This window comes from Lathyrus oleraceus, chromosome 4, assembly GCF_024323335.1.
Source record: "Lathyrus oleraceus cultivar Zhongwan6 chromosome 4, CAAS_Psat_ZW6_1.0, whole genome shotgun sequence".
NCBI lineage: Eukaryota > Viridiplantae > Streptophyta > Magnoliopsida > Fabales > Fabaceae > Lathyrus > Lathyrus oleraceus.
The window spans coordinates 453,039,996-453,054,650 of NC_066582.1; the positions used below are offsets into that span (position 1 = coordinate 453,039,996).

The 14,655-nt window shown below is 33.9% G+C and overlaps 1 long non-coding RNA gene across 1 annotated transcript; it reads left to right on the forward strand.

Moving 5' to 3' along the window:
- The first annotated feature begins 3,088 nt into the window (after positions 1–3,088).
- On the forward strand, positions 3,089–4,992 carry LOC127076070 (uncharacterized). The gene is made up of 2 exons (XR_007786753.1): positions 3,089–3,534; positions 4,644–4,992. It is a non-coding gene; the product is annotated as an uncharacterized LOC127076070 (long non-coding RNA).
- The last annotated feature ends 9,663 nt before the right edge of the window (positions 4,993–14,655 follow it).

Here is a 14,655-nt window from a genome sequence, read left to right on the forward strand (position 1 = left end):
TCAACAAACTAAACTATGGGATTCCTGTAAATGCATATGCAAAAACAATTTAATATGATGTGATGATGATATATGATGTAATGGAATGCAACATCATAGATTCAAAGTTTTGGCACGTACTAGATAATTTGTATATTTTGCTTGATGTAGGTTCAAAGGTTCGACATAGCATGAGAAAAAAGGTATGTAGGGTCTTGGTTTTCTACAAAAACCTAATATCCCCCTCACATGTATGTATTATTCTTCCAAGGTGGTCCTTAAGAGGTCTCCCAGAGTCATCGATCCAAATGAAAATACCCTGCCATAGCGAGTTCTCGCAAGATAAAAGTACTTCAAAGTGAATCTAGTATGGGTGTGGGTCTCATGCCAACGCAATGCGTGAAACACAAGTCAACACGATAATCCATAAGTCTATCTTGTGTGTATACTCAAGCTCGGTGTAGATCTTCTCTCATGTAACATCATCCCAACCCAACAACATCAAATATACAGTTATCCGGAATAACATAATATGCATATGTAAAGCAATAAAGGAAAGCAATAAATAACATGCAGATAAAAGAAAGTAAATCAGTAAAGATAAACACCCAATCAAACAAGAAAATAAGCAAAACTAAGCTCGACTCCTACTTGCAAAAGCAAGAATTCCCAACAGAGTCTCCAGCTCGGGCTATGTGAAAAATACTCGAGCGCATCACTCGAAGATACAATAGAGTTGTCATCGGAATTTATTTATTCCCGAAGGAAAGGGAAAACATCAATAAAACCCGATGGAAAGAGAAAAAGGGTAAGGAAGTCAGTTATGCAAGGGAAATATATTAGCACCTCTCACATCCATTATACTCAACAAGAATCATTTTGCTTGTTTTTGCTCAAACGGGTGTTACTATCTAAAGATTACTCACAAAAAATATAAGGGAAAAGGAATGGAATAAACAAAGTGCTCAGTGAGGATTATGGCCCTCATGCCTACATATCCTTATAGTGCAATAAGGAACTCATAGCTCTATATTTCATAGAACTAATAGTGGGAGATGAAAGAAGTTGTGATAAAGGTATAGTTTGAGCCAAAGGATAATGTTGTTTGAACCCATAAGGTAGGTATGTATGAACCAATGAGAAAAGCTGGCATCAAGCCAAAAAACAAAGAGTTTGGCCTATATAAGGACTTACAAGAAAAGTGAAACAAAAGGGATATTTTATCTATACAAGACAAACAAAAAGACTCTTGGTTAAGAGGAAAACATTGGTTATTGGCCCAAAAATATGTATGAAACTCAAAGAAGTAGTGTATTTGGTTCAACGAGAAAATATATCATTGGGGATGAATGATTTGATGAAGGTATTGAATGATGGATGATGAAAGATTTGGATGATGCCCTAAGGTAGAAGAATAATTAATATGCTCGCCAAGGGTTCGAACCCTTGTGCCTACATATTCTCATCATGCAATGAGAAATTTAGAGCTTCGTAGTTCTTAGAATTAAGACTGAAGAAACTGAAAAAGGGGTTTGCCTAAGCAACTAGAACTGACAAGACAAACACAAATGAAAAGGTATGACTGAAGTGATGAAAAGTATAACTTGTACCAAAAGACAATGGTATTGTTGGAATCCACAAGATGATGATATTTGAATCAAAGAGTAAAGGTGGCATGAAACAATATATGGTATAGCCAAAAACAAAGGGGTTCTGCCTAACATTATGACTTTCAAGAAAACAAATGGGATGTTTGTCTAAACAACTAGGATTAACAAGACAAACAAGGACTCTTGATTAAAAGGTGGGTATTGGTTATTAACCCAATGGTATATATGGAATCAAAAGGGAAATGGTATTTGGTACAAATAAATAGTATATCACTGATGAGAAATGAGAATGAAGTTGCACAAGACTTGGCATTCATCTGACTTGAACAACACTAAAGTCTATGAGTAAAGATGAATACTCTTAGCAACTGGATCATTTGTCCCGTACCCAAAGGTATTCAGAATGAGGATATGAATGCTCCCTCTCACCACTTCTTTACTACTTAAGACTCATAACATGTGATATTCATCATAACTGGAAAGTTGTTGAAGAAAAACTCCTTATTGCTCCTTATGATGAAATGTTGTTTACGTAGAAAGAGACTTGACAATCATTTGATTTGAATTATACTAAAGTCTATGAGTAAAGATAAATACTTTGAGAAACCGGTTCATTCATCTCGTACTAAAAGATATTCAAAATAAGGATATGAGTGCTCCCTATCACCCCTTCTTTATTGCTTAAAGCTCATGGCACACAACTTGAATCATGATTGATAAGTGTTGATACACCTTTGTTTTGCTTGAATAGTAGTTCATCCTGTCTGCAATGTATGACTTGTACTAACTTGCGACCTAAAACCTTGAACTTGAATTTGAAGTCTTGATATCCAGTGCAGCTCCAATACAAGGGACTTGCCTTATCAAGTGATCAAGAGTCTTTTGATCACTTGGACATGCTTAGGAAATGAGCACAGGTCAAAGGATTTGGTTGACCAAAGTGAACCTTGACCAACTTAATATGTGGGAATGAAAAACAATTGAACTATGTATAATGGATTGAGGATCTAAAAACCCTAATGAATTAATCAAAACATATGCTAATCTTAATTCTAAAAATTAACCTAACTAAAGGAACATGTTAATGTTACAATGATTATCAATTAACTACATGAATTATCCTAAAAAGAATTAGAATTCTAATTAACATGGTAAACAAGATTATTCAATTAATTCCTAAAAAAAAAAGAAAACAAATATCATTTTATTCTAAAAAAAAGAACTATATATCACTAATTCTAAAAAATACGCATTAAAACAATTATTTAATTTCTACTATTATTTAAAATACAAATGCTAAAAAATATCATGGAAAAAATAATTAAAATAACAAAAAAGAAAGAATTAAAAACAGGGGGACAAACTAAAAATATAGGGTGTATTGAGCATATGGGCGCAGGGCCCAAACACAAAGCCCATTCTCAAGTCAGCATGTGAGAAGGGATGTGTAGTGCAATATCAAGTGCAAAAAGTGAAAATAATGGGCCTAAAGGGAGTAATGAAGCCCACTCTGGAATTGGGAGTGAATGAGGGACTAAAACCCACGTGATAGACGTTTACCATGTGTTCATAAACTTCACCATTTACCCCTTCTTCTCCACCGCGCCGGAGCTCACCACTGGCGGTGGTTGAGACTCCAACATCAAAACCAGATACGTCATTTTACTCCAAATTTCCAGCTCTATTCGAATCACCACCTAATTTTATCTAAAACAACCTAAATCTCCCAAATCGTGCAAAATCAACCATGGACACTAATCACGAAATCAAAAATTAAATGATTGAAAGGAGGAATCAAAGTCCCTAATGTTAGGACTTTGATTTCTCGATCCATAAGCTACATAGGGGTAACAAGGATGAAGCCAAATGGTGAAGAATCGTCACTTACCTACCAGAGATGAAGACCTAAGATCGGAGAAAATGAAGATGTTTGAACCAACTTCAGGTACAACTCTTCACTTTACACTTCTTCTGTTTCAATCTCTTTCTTCCTTCTTCTGAGCTTTGAAGCTTCTTCTTCTTCTTCTTCGTGTTCTGAGAGCGAGGGAGTGAAGTGTAGGTGATTGAATGGAGTGTGTGACTGAGGGAGTGTTGAGGTGTAAGGTTGAGGGAGAATTCAGACTGAGAGAGTGATATTTCTGGTTTTCAAGTGAATGATCAGGTCCCTGAAAAATGCAGAGTAAAGAACCTTATATAGGAGAGGGAAGTTAACATATGAAAAACTATATTAATTCAGTTAGTTAGATTGATTCAATGTTAGTTAGAAGTTAGGTAAAAATGTTAGAGTTAGTTAGAAGTGAATTGAAAGTTAGTTAGAGATTCAATTTTCTGTTTGTGAAATTGTAAAGTGAAATGAAATTCAGTTAAGTGGATTTGAGTTCAGTTAGGTCATTTGCTGTTAGATGGAATGTAATCCTCAGTTAGATATTAAGTGAGTTGGTTATGTGAATAGATTTGGACTGTTAGTAAAAATTGATTTATATTTGGTTAGAATTGTGAACTGAATTGCAATGCTCTGTTAGATGTTGATTGATTTGCAATGTAATGATGTGTGTAACTGTTGTTGCAAGATGTTATGCATTGTTGAATTTATGTTTCTACTTGAATGACACCATGTTGCAACCATATTTTGATTACTCTGATACCAAATGAATCTTGTTTTTGCATCATGCCTGCTTGTGATGTAAATTTCAGGCCTGCAGGTCTATCATGTCATTGTCATTGTAATATTTTTTGGGTTGCTTACATGGATGATGGATAGGGTTATGATTTGTATTTCTTGAAACTAATGTTACTGTTAGGAATTGTTATGATAGGTTGTAATTATGTTGCTGCTGCAACTATTTGAATGTTAGATTTACTGCTTGCTCTGTTTTGTTGATGATATTTGCTATGAAGGCTATGCTGATGGCTTATTTTGAAGCATTGATATGGTTTGTGACAGGGTTGTAACTTGGTGAATGCTTGAATATAATGTATTGGTTGTGATGTGCATGTTTGTGTTTGGATTCATGTAGGATTGAATAATGCATGTATGTATGCTAAATGATGCAGGGATGGCTTGTGGAACATGACCTCAAGGCATGGTAAAAAGCTTGGCAAGAGCATTCAAGGCATGACTAAACTTGATGGCAAAAGGTGACTTTCTTGTTCATGAAGCAAATGCTCATGGAATATCATGTAATAATACAAGAATGAAGATACAATATGCATTAGGGTTTAGGAGATGAAAAAAACAGGTTAGTTGACTTTGATCAACTAGTTGACCAAAAAGTCAACAGTTGACCAAAAGTAAATTTTTTGTAAAAATGTAATTTTTGTATTTTCTTTTATATGGACAATGCAAATGATAATTGAATGAATGAATTGAACATTTATTTGAATAGAAATAGTCTTTATGAAACCATGTTTTATTCCAAGTTGAACTTTTCCACCAAGATCTATATTTGAATCAAAGTCTAAAATGAGTGATCCAATAACTTTTAACACACTTGCATAATGAACTTTGAATCATAAACATGTACCTTAGAACAAAAGGAATAAGAATGCATAATGGATGAAGAAACAATGGGCCCATAATGCACAATGAAGCAGTGACCAACGAATGCACCAAAAGACTTAAATCAATGGACTATGAAGCATAATGGAACAATGAAGTAAATGGACCAAGAATACATCATGGAGTATGAAGCAATGAATGCAATAAGGACTTGACTCAATGGACTTGGATATTTGAATGAAACATTCCCCTTAGAATAAGGACTTTGAATGAATGATGAACCATGAACTAATGACTATGAAGCATGGACCCTAGGATTTGAATACACCATAGGCCTAGGATAAATGGACTTGAATGGCCAAATAGAATTAACATGACATGGATGCTTGAACAAGGCCTTGGATCATATGAATCCTCAAACATGTATACATGTAGATCAATGGTCAATATTGATGAGTGAGTCCTAAGAACCAAGCAAACTTGATGATTGATGATGCATGATAAAATGACCAAGATCATACCTCCAATGAATTACGGTTTCAGTCAATCACAAGTCAAATAGCCAAACCAACATGGTCGACAAATGCCAAGTATCCATGATTAGGGTTTCTAGATGCCAACCATCTAATCAAAGACCTTACACCAAGCATTAAGGCTCCACAACCAAATCTCCAATAAGTGCCCCCAAGATAGGGTTTGGTGATCAAACACAAGCTCATAAAGTCAACTGCAAGTTCCATGAGTAGAAAAGACCCAAAATTAGGGTTTTGTGCATATGTGAACACCATGTTTTCAAACTCCATTAACTAAGGTCCTAAAGGTCAAGAAACTAGGGTTTCACCCCTTTGATTCCAAATGATGAGCATAACCATACTTCTAGGGCTTGATCCTCAAGCAAACCCTAGCTTTTGTTAGGTAGACATAACCACAAACTTTGAATCTATGATGATTGTTTGAAAATGCAAATATGAATTAATGATGCACATGTTTGAGACATGAATGAGTGCAGATGAATCTCAAGATAAAAAGTGAAAAGAGAAGGGTAAGTTTTAGGGTATGACATGGGGCAGGGACAATTTTTACCTCCCTTAAACCCAAACCTGAATTCCAAAAAAATCCTCGTTCTCCACCCCAATCTCCATCGGGGATGGAGAATTAAAACTCAAACCCGCCCCAAACGAGTATGGGTTGGGTTCGGGTATCCCCTCCATGCCACCAACTATTTAGTGAAATATATTTTTTTAAATAAAAATATGTATTTTTCCAACATCAAAATACATTAGAAATGATAAAATAAAAAAATCTCAAAAAATTTCATGCATATGTTTTAATTAATAGATACAAATAGAAACATCAAAACATTAACCACAAATTTAATATTCTAAATCATCAAAACTAAAATAATAAAGTACATAATAAAATAAATAAGACGAGTTCGGGGACTGGTTCAGGGGGGTACTAGTGTCCTTATTACCCGATCCATCCCCATATTTTATAATCGGGGAAAACCCAAACCCGAATCTAAACCCAGTTAAAATGGGTTTTCCCCATCAAATTTAGGGTAGGTTCGGGTGGCTACCCACGAGTATGGGTTATGTTGTCATGCCTACCATCATATATAATTATCAAATCATCAACATATAATGAAAGTAAAATAAGATCATGAAAGGTGGTTACAACAAATAAAGTTGGATCATGATCATTAGAGCAGAAACCAAGAGATGTAATATGTAATACCCTAGTTTCAGTGAATTATTTTATTGTAATTTAATTATACTTTTTGTGTATTTATTTGATTATTATGTGTGAGTAGATAAATGAATGTGAGTGAGAGAGAGAGAGTGAGTGACCTGGTAGTAGGGTATGGAGAGTAATTAGACAAAGATAGAATAACTTAGAATTACTTTATTTATTAAAATAATATTTTGATTTTATTATTTAAATAAAATAAAAAGATAAAAATAAAATAAAAGTTGTAGAGATATTGAGGGCAAGGTGGTGATTAGAGAGAAAAGTAAGGTTAAAGTAGGAATAGTCTAATAAGGAGACTAGATTTTTAGGGTAAAAAGAGAATTAGAAAGAGGGAGTTAAGTAGTACGTAGAATTTTTGAAAGAAAGGAGGAAAAGGAGGCTAAGGCAAGGGAAAGAGCAAGAGAAGGCATAGGGAGAACATTCATTGATAGAGCTTGGAAGAATTTTGCTGGAAAAATCTAAGGTAAGGAGGGAGAATAACTTTCAATATATAAGGCTTATGCATGAGGGGTGGGGTAGAGGGGTCTTTAATCTTTAATAGGACATTGAGTTTTGATTTAATTATGTAAATTTGTACTGATTAGATGATATGTGATTTGATTGTTGGTGAAATTTGTGTACTTTAATTGAAGATAATTTCTATTTTGATGTGTTAATATGTTTTCACCATTGTTGGGTTTTGGAGCTCTAGGGGTAAATGTGAAAGTATAAAAATACATGATTTTGTTAATGTCAACCTCTGATAAATTATTAATTTATGGTTTTAATCATTGGATAATTATAGTATGTCAAATTCTGAGATCAAGACTTTTTACAGAATCGAAATCGAAGGTCCGTAAGGGTTTCTTTGGTGAAAAACGCAGAAAAATAAATTTTGAGTACTAGCGAATTCTAGGACTTAGCGACTAACTGACCGTGAGAAAAAACCTAGTTCTAGGTGACGTCCGTCAACCCTCATGATTTCCACTATGCCTAACGAAAAATATCATAACTTGAGTTCCGTAACGTGGAACGAGACGCAGTTCAAAGCGTTAGAAAGCTACCGTGAATTACTATTAACTGATGATAATTTAGGTTAAATAAGTTTTTGGTCCCTCTAAATATGAAAATTTTCACTTTCAATCCCTCTAAAAATTTCCTTCAAAGAATGATCCTTCTAATATGTTTCATCCGCACTTTTGGTCCCTCTTGCTAACGGTCGTTAACAGAAGCTAGCATGGCATTGCCAGTATGGCGAAAAACGTGATGTATATGCCACATGACAATTTCTTCCATTTTTTATTTTTTATATTTATAACCCCAAAATTTATAGTTAATTCCAAACTAATTCCTAACTAATTTTATATTCTAATGCACAAATACACCTTAATGATCAACCATCCAATAACTTATTCCTTCATATGACAACCCATGGATCCAATACTCAATTGACTATATGACTTGCAGTACACACCCGAAATGAACCAGAGTCATAAATTTCTTTCATTTTCTACCATAGCCTATGATGAAAACAAATAAGACGAACCATGGCCGCATAACAATGATGCCTTCCTACACCTCATGAATATTCAACAATCATAAAACATTCTTCATTCATTGCCATTGCCACTCCATTTGTTTGGCACATGGGAATTACCTTACTGCATACCAAAGTTAGCCTCACTATTGATGATATTAGTTTGGTAGCATGGAAGATAAAAATATGAATCCATTTCATACTGTTTACACCAGAGCCGTCTTAAGATTTTAGAAGTTGGTTCAACCTTGACAAAACAAATAAGGGTCTTCCTCTCTCAAAACTCATCCTTTTCTGACAACTATTAATGCTATTTAATGCCTAAATCCACAAACATCATTCACCACTACTACGATTCAATCTAAATCATCACACTTACCAACTAACTCCCAAACAGCTTCAAATAATCAATCTCCTACATAATCTAATGTTAACAGAAATAAAACTCACAAATAATGCACTAGCAAGACACTCCAGCCTGCAACTCCCAAGTATATGTTTAACTAAAGCAAGAAGGACTATTTTATGGATAGACATAGACATAGAATACAAGAATGACTATCAACCATCACTAGTTACAATCACTTGTTATGTTATTTATCACACATCCAAAGGCTAAAACTAATGTCAGACTATTAAGAGGATTAAAATTTAAATAAGGTTTTAAACCATGGTAGTTAGTAAACTTTCACTGTAAAATCACGGCATGTCATCATCATCATTATCATTATGCCTGGTCTCTAAAATCAAAAGAAAAAAGAGAATTAAAAACCTAACAAATTTTCCTTTCACGGTTGTTCTTTTTAATATCAAGAACCATATTGATTAGAGTCACAGAGCTCAAGGAAACATAATCTTTCCGTTCTAAAAAACCATTGAAGCAAATAAAGGAATTACCAAGAAATAACTTGCATTTTTTAACACTAGTTATTACCTACTTAATACAACAAACAAGAAGATCCATATATTAGTGTATAACATATTGACTCGTGAAGAGGCATATATTAACATTTTCCACTTACGATACTTATAAGATACAATCAATAGAATACTCAACAACATTAACATGTATTTGTTCTCTTATATGACATAACTACTAGTAGGAAACTTTGCATACACACTGTTGCAACGTTGCCTCCCTTGTTATATTCCAATGTGAATTGTGCATTAGAATATAAAATTAGCTATGAATTAGCTATGAATTCAGGGTTTATGAATATAAAAAATAAAAATGGAATAAATTGTCACGTGGAATATACATCAGGTTTTTTTGCCACACTAGCACTGCCACGTGTATTCCCAATTATAAAAAAAGTTCCACATGACATTGCCACGTCAGCTTTTGTTAGCGGCCATTAGCATGAGAGACCAAAGTGCGGATGAAAAATATTATGAGGACTATTCTTTGAAGGAAATTTTTAGAGGGACTATAAGTGAAATTTTCCATATTTAGAGGGAGCACAACCTTATTTAACCCAAAATTAGAGGCTAATTATAATAAATTTTTTATGCTCTGAATATTTAAAAGAAATTCGGAACTTGAAACTTATTTTATCTTCCGACGATTTTTTATCGTAATTTTTGATCTGTAAGTCCAAATGACGATCCGTTTGAAGCGTTAGAAAGCTAACGCTCAGAGCTAAATCATAGTAGTGCTTGATGAAATACTTGAATAATAATCATGTGCCTAATGTAGTGATATTTTATTGATTTGTATGATCGATTAATGAATCGTTGTGTTAATTTGATGATGTATTGATGTTATAATGAATTAACGTGATTGAGTGCTTGCGAATATGCATTTGTTCGGTTGTTGATGATGATGTATTTTTTTATGATGTTGTTATGATATTTCATGTTCAAATATATGCATGACATCTTGATGATGATGTTTTGTAATTATGTTCTCGTGTGAATTGAGACTGTGGCGATGTCAATATGTTTGAGGTGATATTTATCACTATTGTATTATTGGATGTATGAATAATAATCTAATTAAGGAGATTGATTGAATACTTAAGTTGAATTAAATTATATGATATTGTGCATTTTGTGATTGTGATTGAGACGTAATCCAGAGAAGGGATTACTTGAGTTGTCAATGCATTTATGTTAGGATCAGAAAGGGATCTTAATGCATTGATTTGATGATATAATCATGCATCATAAGAGTCGTCTCAAGAGGCATGACTGCTAGTTCAGAGAGGGGACTAGTGGCTTGTCCTAAGCTCAGAGAGGGGGATCATGGGTTTGTAGAGATTGGGACACGGTTTTCAGAGAGAACTGAATATTGAGCTGATACCACATGCATATGCATAGTGTTACATAGTCGAGTTATATTATGTAATGAGTTGCATGCATAATTGTTGAGTTTTGATTTGTTGATGAGTTTGGGTGTGAGAATGTATTGTGATAAATTATGGATGAGATTGTGTAGAATATGTTTTGTTTGATATCCTACCTTGTAGTATATGTATGTTATTATTGAATGTGATTTTTCACCTCTTCTGTTTGAATGTTGCCTTTACATGGGCATCGTGCAGATATTCAAGAGTATAGTCGTTGTTGTGAGTGGAAGCTTGTTCCTGGAGCTATTTCTTTTAATTTCTTTGTTTTAGCTTTGATTATGCTCTGATATGTAATACCGTGGAGATATTTCATTATTTTATGTTGAGATTTATGAGAGATATTGTATGCTCTCGTAATTTATATTTTGGTGCGATAAGCATTTATAAAAGACTTACGAGTGGATGCTTTTTAATTATGATATGAGATTTATTATAAGATTTAAGTTAATATGTTTTAATTGATTATTTTCGCTGCGATGATACCCTAAGTGAAGGTGAGCATGCAATGACAAGTTTTGCATGGTTATTTAAGTTAAGTGTTACATGATCGACATGTGTGTATTTCGAGATGTGTAACATCATATGTGTGAATGTTGTGAAAAATCTCTAATTTAATTAAATTTATGCATTGGGGAAATATGGTGTTACATTATAACAGTGGTAACTTATCAAACCAAGTTCGTGGAGCTTGTTTCAAACCAGATAGAGCCTTATTCAACTTACACACTTCCTCGTGATTATGAGAAAAACCTAGAAGAGGTACCATATGGACTTCCTTGTGAAGATCACCATTTAGAAAACCATTTTTAACATCCTTTTAAGAAATATACCACCAGAGAACCGATGAAACTACAATAAGAGTGAAAATAGTTATCATCTTGTCCACTGGAGCAAAGGTTTCTTAATAATTCATACCATATGGTTGAGAGAGACCCTTAACAATAAGACATGCTTTGTAGTGCTCAACTGACCCATCAAACTTAGTTTTGGTTTTATATACCCAACAAGATCCAATAGCATGTTTTATAGGAGGAAAACTTACTAACTCCCAAGTATGTGTCTTGTGCAGAGAAAAGAGTTCTTTTATCATAGCCAACTGTCAGAGAGGGTCAAGTATAACTTCCTTATAGGAAAAGGGTAAGAAAAATTATGAACAAATGTTAGAAAATAAGAGAAAGAAGCATAGTAAGTGCAATAGATAAAATCAGGCAAATGAGTAGACTTACGATCATAAGACGAATAACGAGGAGAAGAAGAAGAGGGATCAACAATCATGGGAGGTTGTTGGGTAGCTCTGGGGACAAGAGGGATGTCAATATCAGGATTGCCAGTAGTATTAAACATGTAACTCTATAAACTATAATCACTAGAAATATTATCACCAAGGCCAAAAGGATCAATATGAGTGAGTTATGAACTACTGATAATATGAAAATCAAATGAAAGAGAGAGAAAATGAATGTGTTCAAGAAATCTAACATGACGGGAAACATAAAGTTTTCTTGATTGAGGATCATAAAACCAACATACCTTTTGGCTATCCCCATAACCAAGAAAACCATATATGGCAGAATGAGAAGATAACTTACTACGTCCTACTTGTGGACAAAGAATAAAGCAAGTAGAACCAAAGACTTTCAAAGAAGAATTATTAGGGATATAATCATACATTTTTCGTAAGTAGAAAAACCTGATGTGATAGACGATGAGATTCTATTAATAGAATGGACAATAATAAGAATTGCTTCACCCAAAAATTGAAGTAAACAATAAAAGGGAATGAACAGTCTCAACAATGTGACAATGTTTTCTTTTAACAACTCCATTATGTTGAGGAGTGTTAGCACAATATGTCTAGTGAATAATACCATCTTATGCAAGTAATTTAGAGAATTTATTTGAGGTATATTCACCATGTAAATCACAATGAAAACACTTTATAACAACACCATGTTGTGTTTTAACCATTGCACGAAACATATGGTAAATAAAAAAAAATCCAGAATGATTTTTCATAAGGTAAACCCAACAGTGACAAATATAGTCATCAGTAAATGAAACATAGTATCTAGGTCCACCTTTGGTAATAACTGGTGATGGACCCTATGATGAGAAATTAAGATACAATAAAAGACCAATACACAACGGGTATAAAATTCTCTAGACTTATAGGAACCTTGGGGATCAATAACAAATATAAGATGGCAAATCGAACAAATAAATGCACAAAAGAACACCGATATTTTTAACGAGGAAACCCCCTCAATATGAGAGTAAAAACCACGAGTCATCTAGACCAAAGAAATAGCTCCACTATAATTAAGTAATTGTGCAAGAGAGTCTTAAAGTGATTGACAAACTAGTGCTAACAACCGCAAATCACAAAACAAACTAGCTTACAAATAAGAACTAAAATCTAAATAAATTTCCAAATATGCAGCTTCAGTGTGAAGCAGATAACTCTCACATGTTGTTTTGGAATTCTGAATATTCAAAAGTTAGATACATGTGTTATGAACCTGACCTCTAAATTTGAGCTCGATCTGATGATTAAAGAATCGGAGGTCATCGATTTAGTGAGACTGGTTGTGGAAAAACGGGAATGAATTTCTCTCCTCTTTTCTCTCTTTTGAATCCTTATTTTCTCTCTATCTCTCTCAACTCGAAATTGATCCTCTCCACTTAACGAAGTGAGATAAATGAGCTAATCATATTTGGGCCTTTCTCCGCATAGGAAGGGAAACCAAACCCAACAAATCTCCCTCTCACAACTATATAGAGGAAATCGCCAAACCGATGATATCACAACAAGCTTCAAATTTCCCTTTTGGTAATGCTTTAGTCATCAAATCATAAGCATTATCATCTGTATGAACTTTAGCTAACTCCAACAACTTAGCATCCAAAATATCATGTATCTAATGATATCTCACATCAATGTGTTTGGACCTATTATGAAAAGTCAGATTTTTACCAAGATGAATAACACTTTGACTATCAACAAATAACACATATTTGTCTTGAACAAAACCAAGCTCATAAAAAAATTTCTTAAATCATAGTAACTTTTTGCATGCTCGGTAATTGTAAAGAACTCAACCTCTATAGTAGGCAATGTTGAACACTTTTGTAATCTGGACTGCCAAGCCACAACTCCCCCTACAAATTTAATCATGTAGCTCGAAGTGGACTTTTTGGAATCAATGTCTCTAGCCATATCAGAGTCAGAGTATCCCACTAGAGTAGGCTTATCTCCTATAAAACAAAGCCTCACAAAATCAGTACCGCGAAGACACCTTAAAATCCATTTTACAACATTTCAATGCTCTCTACCTGGATTTGACAAAAATCTATTGATTGTACCAACAACATGTGCTATATATGGTCTTGTACACACCATTGCATACATCAGTTATCCACATCAGATGCATAAGGATCATGTTTCATATCAAACTCTTCATCTTCATTTGAAGGACTTTGATTAGAACTCAACTTGAAATGAGTAGTGAGAGAGTGCTTACCGCCTTAGAACTTTCCATTTTGAATTTTTGCATCACTCTTTCGATATAATGTTCTTGTAACATCCAAATTTTATTCTCTTTTCTGTCAGGCATGATTCTAATGCCAAGAATCTGTTTAGCTGCTCCCATGTCTTTCATGGAAAATGACTCCCCCAATTGCTTCTTTAACCTATTAATTTAGAAATACTTTTCCCGACAATAAGCATATCATTAACATATAACAACAGGATAATGAAGTCATCGTTAGAACATTTTATAACAAAGACGCAATGATCTAAAGTAGTCTTCCGGTATCCTTGATCACACATGACAAACTCAAATTTCTTGTACCAATGCCTTTGAGCTTGCTTCAACCCATATAAACACTTTCTTAATCTACACACATGATCTTATTTAACTTTAACTTGAAAACCACTGGGTTGTTTCATGT